This window comes from Glycine max, chromosome 8, assembly GCF_000004515.6.
Source record: "Glycine max cultivar Williams 82 chromosome 8, Glycine_max_v4.0, whole genome shotgun sequence".
Taxonomy (NCBI): domain Eukaryota; kingdom Viridiplantae; phylum Streptophyta; class Magnoliopsida; order Fabales; family Fabaceae; genus Glycine; species Glycine max.
The window spans coordinates 25,032,917-25,044,165 of NC_038244.2; the positions used below are offsets into that span (position 1 = coordinate 25,032,917).

General features: G+C 44.2%; 1 non-coding gene across 1 annotated transcript; it reads right to left on the reverse strand.

Moving 5' to 3' along the window:
• Positions 1-8,291: 8,291 nt before the first annotated feature.
• Positions 8,292-8,397, reverse strand: LOC113002516 (small nucleolar RNA R71). The gene has a single exon (XR_003268070.1). It is a non-coding gene; the product is annotated as a small nucleolar RNA R71 (small nucleolar RNA).
• Positions 8,398-11,249: the final 2,852 nt, after the last annotated feature.

Below are 11,249 nucleotides of genomic sequence, written 5' to 3' on the forward strand. Positions count from 1 at the left end.
ACTTAAAGAGGGCAAATAAAGCAAAGTTTACCTTAGTTAATTTCTAATTAGGAGATTGCAATTTTATTTTATGTTGTTCAGTGTTTATTTCGTTTTGGGCCAGAATAATGTAATAGGGCCCAGGACTTTGAGTGACCCTTAAATAGTAGCCTTGGGATTCGTGTAAGGGGAATTCCATTATTCAGAGCATAGGGTTTTAAGGTTTTACGTTTTTAGCTTTGGATTACTGTTCACGTTAAGGCATTTTTGCATTTTTTTGCTTTCAATTGCAATTTCATTTTTTCTCTGTTCCTTCTTCTACTTTCATTTACGTTTACGCTTTTAGTTTCATTTATGTTTTATGCTTTTAGTTTCATTTACGTTTTCTGCTTTTATTGAAATTATGGAAGGCTAAATTTCTGATGTTGTCTCCTTCTGAGGACGAAGCTAAACTCTCTTCGAGGTTTTGTTTATAATGTAGCTTTCTGGTAGTTTTCCCTTCACCAATTAACTCACATTCGTTAATGTTAATCTATGCACGCTTTGTGTCGATTAATTGCCTCTGAGCTTAACTTACGTTCATGCTTAATGAACGAAGGGTTATTTGGTGTATGTGTTGCTTAATCATATATTGACAACCCTAAATTGATTTTCTCTTATTAAATTAAAATAGGGTTGGATAAAGTGGTTAACTGTTAGGGACAAATTCTTCATAACCTAGGACAAGAGAATGGCTTCTGAATCAGAGGAAACAACACATTTTTAATACTATTAATTTTGTATTCCAGTTCGCTTGTTCTTTAATTCACAAAACAAACAACCCCCCCCCCCCAATTGTTACTGTTATTACGAAGCCTATTATGAACATTTGGTTAGTCATTGCTCATTGGGAAACGACCTAGGATCACTTCCTAGTTACTGCATTCTAATGTTTATTTGATTTGGGTACGGCCTCGATCAAACACTTTAATGAGATGGTAGCTTGGCCCGGGACCCAACCTTCTATTCATAAGGAAGACGAAGGTCCCACAGCCCAGGTACCTCAGCATATGGAGGACGAGTCATCTGAGGCCATCATCCCAGAGCCATTTGATATAGGAGAAGAGGCAGAGGAGACATAGGTGAGACAGATAGCTGCTACCACTCCTGGGCAATCCCTTGAGGCTACTTCAGAGCCTTCTGCACCAGTGGTAAACCTACCCTCACCTCAGCCAGCATCACACCTCTCCACTCCTCCTCTACAGATTCCAGAGGATCCAACTACACCAGTCCTAGCTGTGAACACTTCTCCTCCCACTACTCCAGTTCTTCAGCTGACAGATGAGGAGGATGGTCAGACACAGGAGACACAGGACCAGTCACGGGAATTTTAATTCCTGATGACACTTATCGCTTTTTGATTTATTGTTATTATAATTTTGGTTTTTGTATAATGATTCCTTTATGTCTATATATACTGCTAGTTCTATATATAAATAGTTAGTATGCTTATCCTGAAGCATTTTGAACAGTTTAACTTAATTTTTGATGACATGGTAGTGAAACACTTTTATCTTTTTGTGAAAAATGGGTGTATGACTTTGTTTTAAATTGAATGCGTGATTTTGATGGAATTTGTGTTTCCTTTCATGAATTTGAGCAAATGTGCATGTCGAACAAAGAAAGAACAAGAATGTGAACTTGCATTTAGAATTGTTAGTTAGTAGACAGATTGATTGTGAAAGAAAAGCTTGAACCAAAAACCGGTGAGAGTGTGACCTTAAACTATGAGTGAACGACTAGTTGTAAGTAATAATCTTTGCATGAATCTCTGAATTTTAGAATGAAATGTATAAATGAGGACATGATGAAGGCCATGATTATACATACACAAGCCTTTTGACCAAAAAGCTTACCTTGAATGATAACTGCATCCTTTGCTCCCTGTATAGGATGAATGATTTTGTCATGAATTGAACCTTGAACTTAAATAATTATCTCCTGATACCTTGTTTAGATTCTAGGAGAGCATATGGTTCAAGACAAATTTAATCTAAATTTGGGGGAGAAAAGTTGAAAAGAATGAAAAGAAAAAGGTTAAGCATCAACACACACAACAAATAAGTTGTATGTTAAAAAAAAAGAGAAGAAAGAAAAGAATAAATTGTGCTATTACAATAAGGTCAAAAGCAACTTGAGAGGAAAAGATAGTGAGAAAGCTATTGGTATAGTACAAGACCCTTGGGATAAGTCAAGGATTTGTGCTCTCTTAGAATCTAAACCTTTGAATCCTAGAAAAACCAATGAATTTTTATAGTCAATCCTCACTACAAGCCTGAGAAAGTCCTTCTGATTCTGTTTATACATTTCTGACTTGATGGCATGAGATGAAATGCAAAGATCGCACCTCCTGTTAGTCGTTATCAATGAATAGCTTAAACACTTGTGCTTGAGTGAAACAGTAGCCGTTAAATTGTGGTTTGAGCTACTTTCCTTGATATCTATCTTATGATTAACTTCATCCAACTGTATAGTTCACATTTTGTTCTCCTATTTGTCTAGCTGCATATTCTGTGAAAAACAAGTGATAGGTACACATTGCTTCATCTTTCTCATCATGCAATCAATAAATTTTGATGCATACACCTTTGTACATAAACACTGCATGTTTTACCACTTGAGGACAAGTGAGTTGTTCTCTTTTGCTTGAGGACAAGCAAAACTGTAAATTTGGGGGAGTTGTTAGTCTATGAATATGACTAAATTTTGTGTATAAAACCTGTGTATTTTGTATCAAACTTTCCCAATTTATGGTTTTTTTGTAATATTCTAAGTACTTTTTGTTAAATATAGGTAAGTGTATCAATCTCACACAGGTAAGTGTTTTATCCTAATTCTGAACCATAGATATGTCATGACTTGATTTTGCTAATCCTTTCCAATCAAATCAAAGATTACATGCGTGATCATGGATCAATAGGACTTTTTCAGGAATGGTGTTTTAGTGAGGAATTTGGCTTTGAGTGTTTGGGCCTTTTCCTTCTCTATTTTTGTTTAGTGCGGGGTGAGAAAGTCGCTAAGGCACAGGATTTTGGTTGGCGATCAAAAGGAGAGGACCACTTCAAGTCGTGGTTTCCTTTCTTTTCTTGTTTACTTGTGACAATTTTGTATTGTTCAGATATTGTTCTGGTCTAAGGACCTTTCTGTATATTTCTTTTGTTTTCTTCCGATCTTCGATCGGGAACTTTTCTTTTTCTTTTGTTTTCTTCTGATCTTTGATCGGGAACTTTCTTTGTTCTGGAAGCGTGTTAGCAGCTCAATAGTGAATGACCTTTTTTTTTTGGGAGACCCTATTGTTCCTTCTTCCAAGGACAGGGATGGAAATTCTCATCCTGGGTCAAGGTTTATGGTGGTTTAAGGTCTTGGGTCAAAAGGCTTGCAGAACGGCCAGACATGATGTATGTCAAGGTGTTGGTTTGGCCAGCGGTTCAGGGATAAAGGGGATAAAGCGTGTTAGCAGCTCTCTCAAGGTGAGGAGGTGTAGTCATCTAAAGGCGAGGACGTGCAGCCTTCTAAAGGTGAGGACGTGTAGTGCTCTGAATGCGAGGGTGTGTAGCCATCTGAAGGCGATGACATGTTGTCCTCTGAAGGGGAGGGCGCGTAGCCCTCTGAAGAGGAGGACGTGAAGTCCTCTGAAGGCGAGGGCATGTAGCCCTTTGAAGAGGAGGACGTGTAGTCATCTAAAGGTGAGGGTGTGTAGCCTTCTGAAGGGGAGGATGTGTAGTCCTCTAATGGTGAGGACGTGTAGCCCTCTAAAGGCAAAGGCATGCAGCCCTCAGAAGGCAAGGACGTGTAGTCCTCTGATGGCGAAGACGTGCAACCCTATGAAGGCAAGGACGTGTAGTCCTCTGAAGGGGAGGACCTGTAGTCCTCTCAAGGTGAGGGCGTGAAGCCCTCTGAAGGCGAGGACGTGCAGTCCTCTGAAGGCGAGGGTGTGTAGCCATCTGAAGGCGCGGACGTGTAGTCCCCTGTAGGGGAGGGTGCGTAGCCCTTTGAAGAGGAGGACATGTAGTCCTCTAAAGGTGAGGGCATGTAGCCCTCTAAAGGGGAGGATGTGTAGTCCTCTATTGGTAAGGACGTGAAGCCCTCTGAAGGCGAAGGCGTGCAGCCCTCAGAAGGCAAGGATGAGTAGTCCTCTGAAGGCAAGGACGTGCAACCCTCTGAAGGCAAGGACGTGTAGTCCTCTAAAAGCGAGGATGTGTAGTCCTCTCAAGGTGAGGGCGTGAAGCCCTCTGAAGGAGAGGGCGTTCAACCTTTTGAAGGCGAGGGCGTGCAGCCCTTTGAAGGTGAGGACGTGTAGTCCTATGAAGGCGAGGGCATGTAGCCTTCTGAAGAGGAGGACATGTAGTCCTTTGAAGACGAGGGTGTGTAGCCCTTTGAAGAGGAGGACATGTAGTCCTCAAAATGCGAGGGCGTGTAGCCATCCAAAGGGGAGGATATGTAGTCTTGTAATGGTGAGGACGTGTAGCCCTCTTATGGCGAAGGCGTGAAGCCCTCTAAAGGCAAGGACGTGTAGTCCTCTAAAGACGAGGACATGCAACTCTCTGAAGGCGAGGACGTGTAGTCCTTTAAAGGCGAGGACGTATAGTACTCTGAAAGTGAAGGCGTGTAGCCCTCTGAAGGTGAGGGCATGTAGTCCTCTGAAGGCAAGGATGTGTAGTCCTCAGAAGGTGAGGACATGCAGCCCTCTGAATGTGAGGACGTGTAGTCCTCTGAAGGCGAGGATGTGTAGTCCTCTTAACGTTAGGGCGTGAAGCCGACTCACGGAGAGGGCATGCAGCACTATGAAGGCGAGGACATGTAGTCCTCTAAAGGTGAGGGCATGTGGCCCTCTGAAGGCAAAGGCGTGCAGCCCTCTGAAGGTAAGGACGTGTAATCCACTAAAGGCGAGGGTGTGCAGCCCTCTGAAGGCGACAACGTGTAGTCCTCTGAAGGTGAGGGCGTGTAGCCTTCTGAAGGCAAGGTCGTGCAGGCCTCTCAAGGCGAGGACGTGTACTCCTCTTATGGTGAGGGCATGTAGCCCTTTGAAGGCGAGGGCGTGCAACCATCTGAAGGTGAGGATGCGTAGTCCACAAAAGGCAAGGGCATGCATCCCTCTGAAGTCGAGGGCATGTAGCCCTCTAAAGGCGATGGAATGCAGCCCTCTAAAGGCGAGGACATGTATTCCTCTAAAGGCGAGGACGTGTAGTCTTCTAAAGGTGGCGTGTAGCCCTCATAAGGTAAGGGCGTGTAGCCTTCTGAAGGCAAGGGCGTCCAGCTCTCTCAAGGCGAGGACGTGTAGTCCTCTTGTAGTGAGGGCATGTAACCCTCTGAAGGAGAGGCCGTGCAGCCCTCTGAAAGGTGAGGACGTGTAGTCCACTAAAGGCGTGGGCATGCAGCCCTCTGAAGGCGAGGGCATGTAGTCCTCTGAAGGCGAGCATGTGTAGTCCTCAAAAGGTGGCGTGTAGCCCTCTGAAGGTGAGGACATGTAGCCTTCTGAAGTCGAGGACGTGTAGTACTCTTAGGTCAAGACCTGCAACCCTCTGAAGGCAAGGACGTCTAGTCCTCTGAAGGCGAGGACGTGTAGTCCTCTCAAGGTGAGAGCGTGTAGCCTTTTGTAGAGGAGGGCGTGTAGCCTTCTGAAGGTGAGGACGTGTAGTCCTCTGAAGGCGAGGGCGTGCAGCCCTCTGAAGGCGAGGACGTGTAGTCCTTTGAAGGCGAGGGCGTGTAGCCATCTGAAGGCGAGGACGTGTAGTCCTCTAAAGGGGAGGGCGCGTAGCCCTTTGAAGAGTAGGACGTGTAGTCCTCTGAATTCGAGGGCGTGTAGTCCTTTGAAGTGGAGGACATGTAGTCCTCCATAGGTGAGGGCGTGTAGCCTTCTGAAGGCGAGGACATGCAAAGCTCTGAAGGCGAGGACATGTAGTCCTCTGAAGGCGAGGACGTGTAGTCTTGTCAAGGTGAGGGCGTGAAGTCCTCTTAAGGAGAGGGCGTGCAGCCTTCTGAAGGCGAGGGCGTGCAGCCCTTTGAAGGTGAGGACGTGTAGTCCTCTGAAGGCGAGGGTGTGCAGCCCTCTGAAGAGGAGGACGTGTAGTCCTATGAAGGCAAGGGTGTATAGCCCTTTGAAGAGAAGGACATGTAGTCCTCTAAAGGCGAGGGCATGCAGCCCTCTAAAGGCGAGGACATATAGTCCTCTGAAGGCGAGGACGTGTAGTCCTCTAAAGGTGGCGTGTAGCCCTCTGAAGGTGAGGGCGTGTTGCCCTCTGAAGGTGAGTGCGTGTAGCCTTCTGAAGGCATGGGCGTGCAGCCCTCTCAAGGCGAGGACGTGTAGTCCTCTTATGGTAAGGGCATGTAGGCCTCTGAAGGCAAGGGCATGCAGCCCTCTCAAGGCGAGGGCATGCAGCCCTCTCAAGGCGAGGACATGTAGTCCTCTGAAGGCGAGGACGTGTAGTCCTCTAAAGGTGACAGCGTGTAGCCTTCTGAAGGCGAGGACGTGTAGTACTCTTAGGTCGAGGACGTGTAGTCATTTAAAGGGGAGGGCGAGAAGCCTTCTGAAGGCGAGGACGTGTAGTCCTCTGAAGGCGAGGACGTGTAGTCCTCATATGGTGAGGGCGTGAAGCCCTCTGAAGAAGAGGGCATGCAGGCCCTCTGAAGGCGAGGGCGTGTAGTCCTCAAATGGCGAGGACGTGTAGTCCTCTAAAGGTGAAGGCCTCAAGCCTTCTAAAGGGGAGGACGTGTAGTCCTCTGAAGGTGATGACGTTTAGTCTTCTAAAGCGAGGGCGTGCAGCCTTTTGAAGTCGAGGGCGTGCAGCCATCTAAAGGCGAGGACATGTAGTCCTCTAAGGTGAGGACGTCTATTCCTCAGAATGCAATTCCATGCAGCCCCCTGAAGGCGAGGGCGTGTAGTCCTCTGAAGGGGAGTGCGCGAAGCCCTCTAATGGCGAGGACGTGAAGTCCTCTAAATGCGAGGACGTGTAGTCCTCTAAAGGTGAGGGCATGAAGCCCTCTGAAGGAGAGGGCGTGCAGCCTTCTGAAGGTGAGGACGTACAGTCCTCTGAAGGTGAGGACGAGTAGTCCTTTGAAGGCGAAGGCATGTGATGTGCCATCATTTTCTTCTTTTTTCTAAACCCTTTTTGCACCATTTTAATTACTGCTTGGTCTTAATTGTCAATTAATTAGGCAGTTTTATCATTTGGGCTCATTTAGCTAATTTGATGTTTTTAATCTAATTTCAGGAATTAATGAAACATTGGGCTTAGTCTGGATTTTGGTTGTGGACTTGAAGAGGGCAAATAAAGCAGCGCTTACCTTAGTCAATTTCTAATTAGGAAATTTCGCAATTTTATTTTATGTGGTTCAATGTTTATTTCGTTTCGGGCCAGAGTATTGTAATAGGGCCCAATGACTTTGAGTGACTCTTTTTAAATAGCAGCCTTGGGATTCGTGCAAGGCATTCTGTTAGACTATTATTCAGAGCTTAGGGTTTATGGTTTTGGAGGTTTTTCTGTTCTAATGCTACTGTTTCGTTCTTAATGCAATTTTCCATTTTCTGCTTCTAATTACAATTTCGTTCTTGTTTCTTCTTCTACTTTCATTTATGTTTCTATTTTCATTTTGGTTTCTGTCTCATTTACGTTTTTGTTTATTTACGTTTCTGCTTCATGTTTCATTTACGTTTTTTGTTTGAATCTATGGAAGGCTAAATATTCTGGTGTTGTTTCCTTCTGAGGACGAAGCCCAACTCTCTTTGAGGTTTCGTTTATAATGTGGTTCCCTAGTAGTTTTCCCTTCACCAGTTAACCCAAATTCGTGAACATTAATCAGTGCACGCTTCGTGTTCGATTAATTGCCTCTGAGCCTAACTTGCGTTCATGCTTAATGGACGTAGGGCTAACTGGTGTATATGGTGCCTAATCACGCATTGACAACCCTAAGTTGATTTTCGCTTAGTAAATTGAAATAGGGTTGGATTAAGTGGTTAACTGTTAGGGACGAATTCTCCATAACCCAGGATAAGAGAATGGCTTCTGAATCAGAGGAAACAACCCATTTTTAATATTATTAGTTTCGTATTCCAGTTTACTTGTTCTGCTCCTTAAATCACAAAACAAACAACCCCCCCCCCCCCAAACGTTACTGCTACTGCAAGTATATTATGAACATTTGGTTTATCATTGCTCCTTAGAGGGAGTGGCAAAGGACTGGTCGTATTACCTTGCTCCACGGTCCATCACGAGCTGGGATGACCTTAAGAGAGTATTCTTAGAAAAAAATTTCCCTGCTTCTAGGACCACAGCAATCAGGAAGGATATCTCAGGTATTAAACAACTCAGTGGAGAGAGCCTGTATGAATACTGGGAGAGATTTAAAAAACTATGTGCCAGTTGCCCTCACCATCAGATTTCAGAGCAGCTGCTTCTCCAATATTTTTATGAAGGACTCAGTAATATGGAGAGAAGTATGATAGATGCTGCGAGTGGTGGAGGCCTTGGAGATATGACTCCTGCTGAAGCCAGAAATTTAATTGAGAAGATGGCTTCCAACTCCCAGCAGTTTAGCGCCAAAAATGATGCGATAGTCATTAGAGGAGTGCATGAGGTAGCTACAAACTCAGCTGCATCATCTGAAACTAAGAATCTTGAAGGCAAACTGGACGCATTGGTTAACTTGGTAACCCAGCTGGCCTTGAACAAAAAATCTGTACCTGTCGCAAGGGTCTGTGGTTTGTGCTCCTCTACTGACCACCATACAGACCTTTGCCCTTCCATGCAGCAACCTGGAGCAATTGAGCAGCCCGAAGCTTATGCTGCAAATATTTATAATAGACCTGCTCAACCTCAGCAGCAAAATCAACCACAGCAGAACAATTATGACCTCTCCAGCAACAGATACAACCCTGGATGGAGGAATCACCCTAATCTCAAATGGTCTAGCCCTCAGCAACAACAACAGCAGCCTACTCCTTCCTTCCAAAATATTGTTGGCCCAAGCTGACCATACCTTCCTCCACCAATCCAACAACAGCAACAGCCCCAGAAACAGCCAACAGTTGAGGCTCCTCCACAACCTTCCCTCGAAGAACTTGTGAGGCAAATGATTATGTAGAACATGCAGTTTCAACAAGAGACCAGAGCCTCCATTCAGAGCTTAACCAATCAGATGGGACAATTGGCTACACAATTGAATCAACAACAGTCCCAGAATTCTGACAAGCTACCTTCTCAAGCTGTCCAAAATCCCAAAAATGTTAGTGCCATTTCATTGAGGTCGGGAAAGCAGTGTCAGGGACCTCAACCCATAGCACCTTCCTCATCTGCAAATGAACCTGCCAAACTTCACTCTACTCCAGAAAAAGGTGATGACAAAAATTTACCTAACAATTTCTGTGCAGGTGAATCTTCTTCCACTGGTAATTCTGATTTGCAGAAGCAGCACATTCCCCCTCTTCCATTCCCTCCAAGAGCAGTTTCCAACAAAAAAATGGAAGAGGCGGAGAAAGAGATCTTGGAAACATTTAGAAAAGTAGAGGTAAATATACCTCTGCTGGATGCAATTAAGCAAATTCCAAGATACGCTAAATTCTTGAAGGAGTTGTGCACTAATAAGCGGAAGCTTAAAGGAAGTGAACGAATTAGCATGGGCAGAAATGTCTCCGCATTGATTGGTAAATCTGTTCCCCGAATTCCTGAAAAATGTATAGATCCAGGTACATTCAGCATACCTTGTATTGTAGGGAATAGTAAGTTTGACAATGCCATGCTAGATTTAGGAGCTTCTGTTAGTGTTATGCCTCTATCTATTTTTAATTCTCTATCTCTAGGTCCCTTGCAGTCAACTGATGTGGTAATTCATTTAGCTAATAGAAGTGTTGCCTACCCTGTTGGTTTCATAGAAGATGTCTTAGTTAGAGTTGGTGAACTGATTTTCCCTGTTGATTTTTATATTTTGAATATGGAAGACGGATTTTCTCAAGGATCAGTTCCCATCATTCTAGGCAGACCCTTTATGAAAACTGCTAGAACTAAGATAGATGTTTATGCAGGCACACTATCCATGGAGTTTGGTGATATAACTGTTCATTTTAATATTCTGGATGCTATGAAATACCCATCTGAAGATCTTTCTGTATTTCGTGCTGAAATAATTGACCATGTTGTTGATGAATACATGACTGATCTTTACTCTAATCTGCATGCCTCTCACTCTTCATGCATTGAGTCTGAAATTGTACTTGATCATATGTCTGAATTTGATGCTGAGAGTGAATCTGAAAGTGATATTGATTGCATGTCTGGTGGTGGTGTTTTACCTCTCGAGATTGATTTTATAGAGTCAGATAGGACTAACCATGTTTCAGGAAGTACACATACCCCTGACTTTCTTTATGAGGTACAGGCTGAGAAACCATCTCCTTCTACCACTATCCAGCTGACCACACCAGAATTGAAGCCTCTGCCATCAAATTTGAAATACGCTTACTTGGATGATAGCAAAAGTTTTCCAGTGATTATATCTGCCTCCCTTGCTGATGAGCAAGAGGAGAAGTTGTTGTCTATTCTCAAGAAGCATAAGAAGGCTATAGGCTGGACCCTGGCGGACATTCCTGGTATTAGCCGATCCACATGTATGCATCGAATAAATTTAGAGGATGGAGCTAAACCAGTAAGACAGCCACAGAGAAGACTCAACCCGGTGATTCTTAATGTAGTGAAGAAGGAGATAACCAAGATTTTACAAGCTGGAATCATTTATCCTATCTTCGACAGCCAATGGGTGAGTCCCGTCCAGGTAGTCCCGAAGAAGACCGGCCTCACAGTGATAAAAAATGAGATGGAGGAGCTGATTCCTACTCGGGTGCAGAACAGTTGGAGAGTCTGCATTGACTATAGGAGGTTGAACCAAGTTACCAAAAAGGACCATTTTCCCCTGCCATTCATTGACCAGATGCTTGAGCGCCTGGCAGGTAAATCTCACTACTGTTTCCTTGATGGTTTTCCTGGTTATATGCAAATTACTATTGCTCCTGAGGATCAAGAAAAGACCACATTCACCTGCCCCTTCGGCACTTTTGCCTATAGGAGGATGCCTTTTGGCCTTTGCAATGCCCCTGGTACCTTCCAGCGGTGCATGATTAGTATTTTCAGTGATTTCTTAGAAAATTGCATAGAGGTGTTCATGGATGATTTCACTGTGTATGGATCCTCTTTTGATGGTTATTTGGAAAGTTTGGAAAAAGTTTTGAATAGATGCATTCA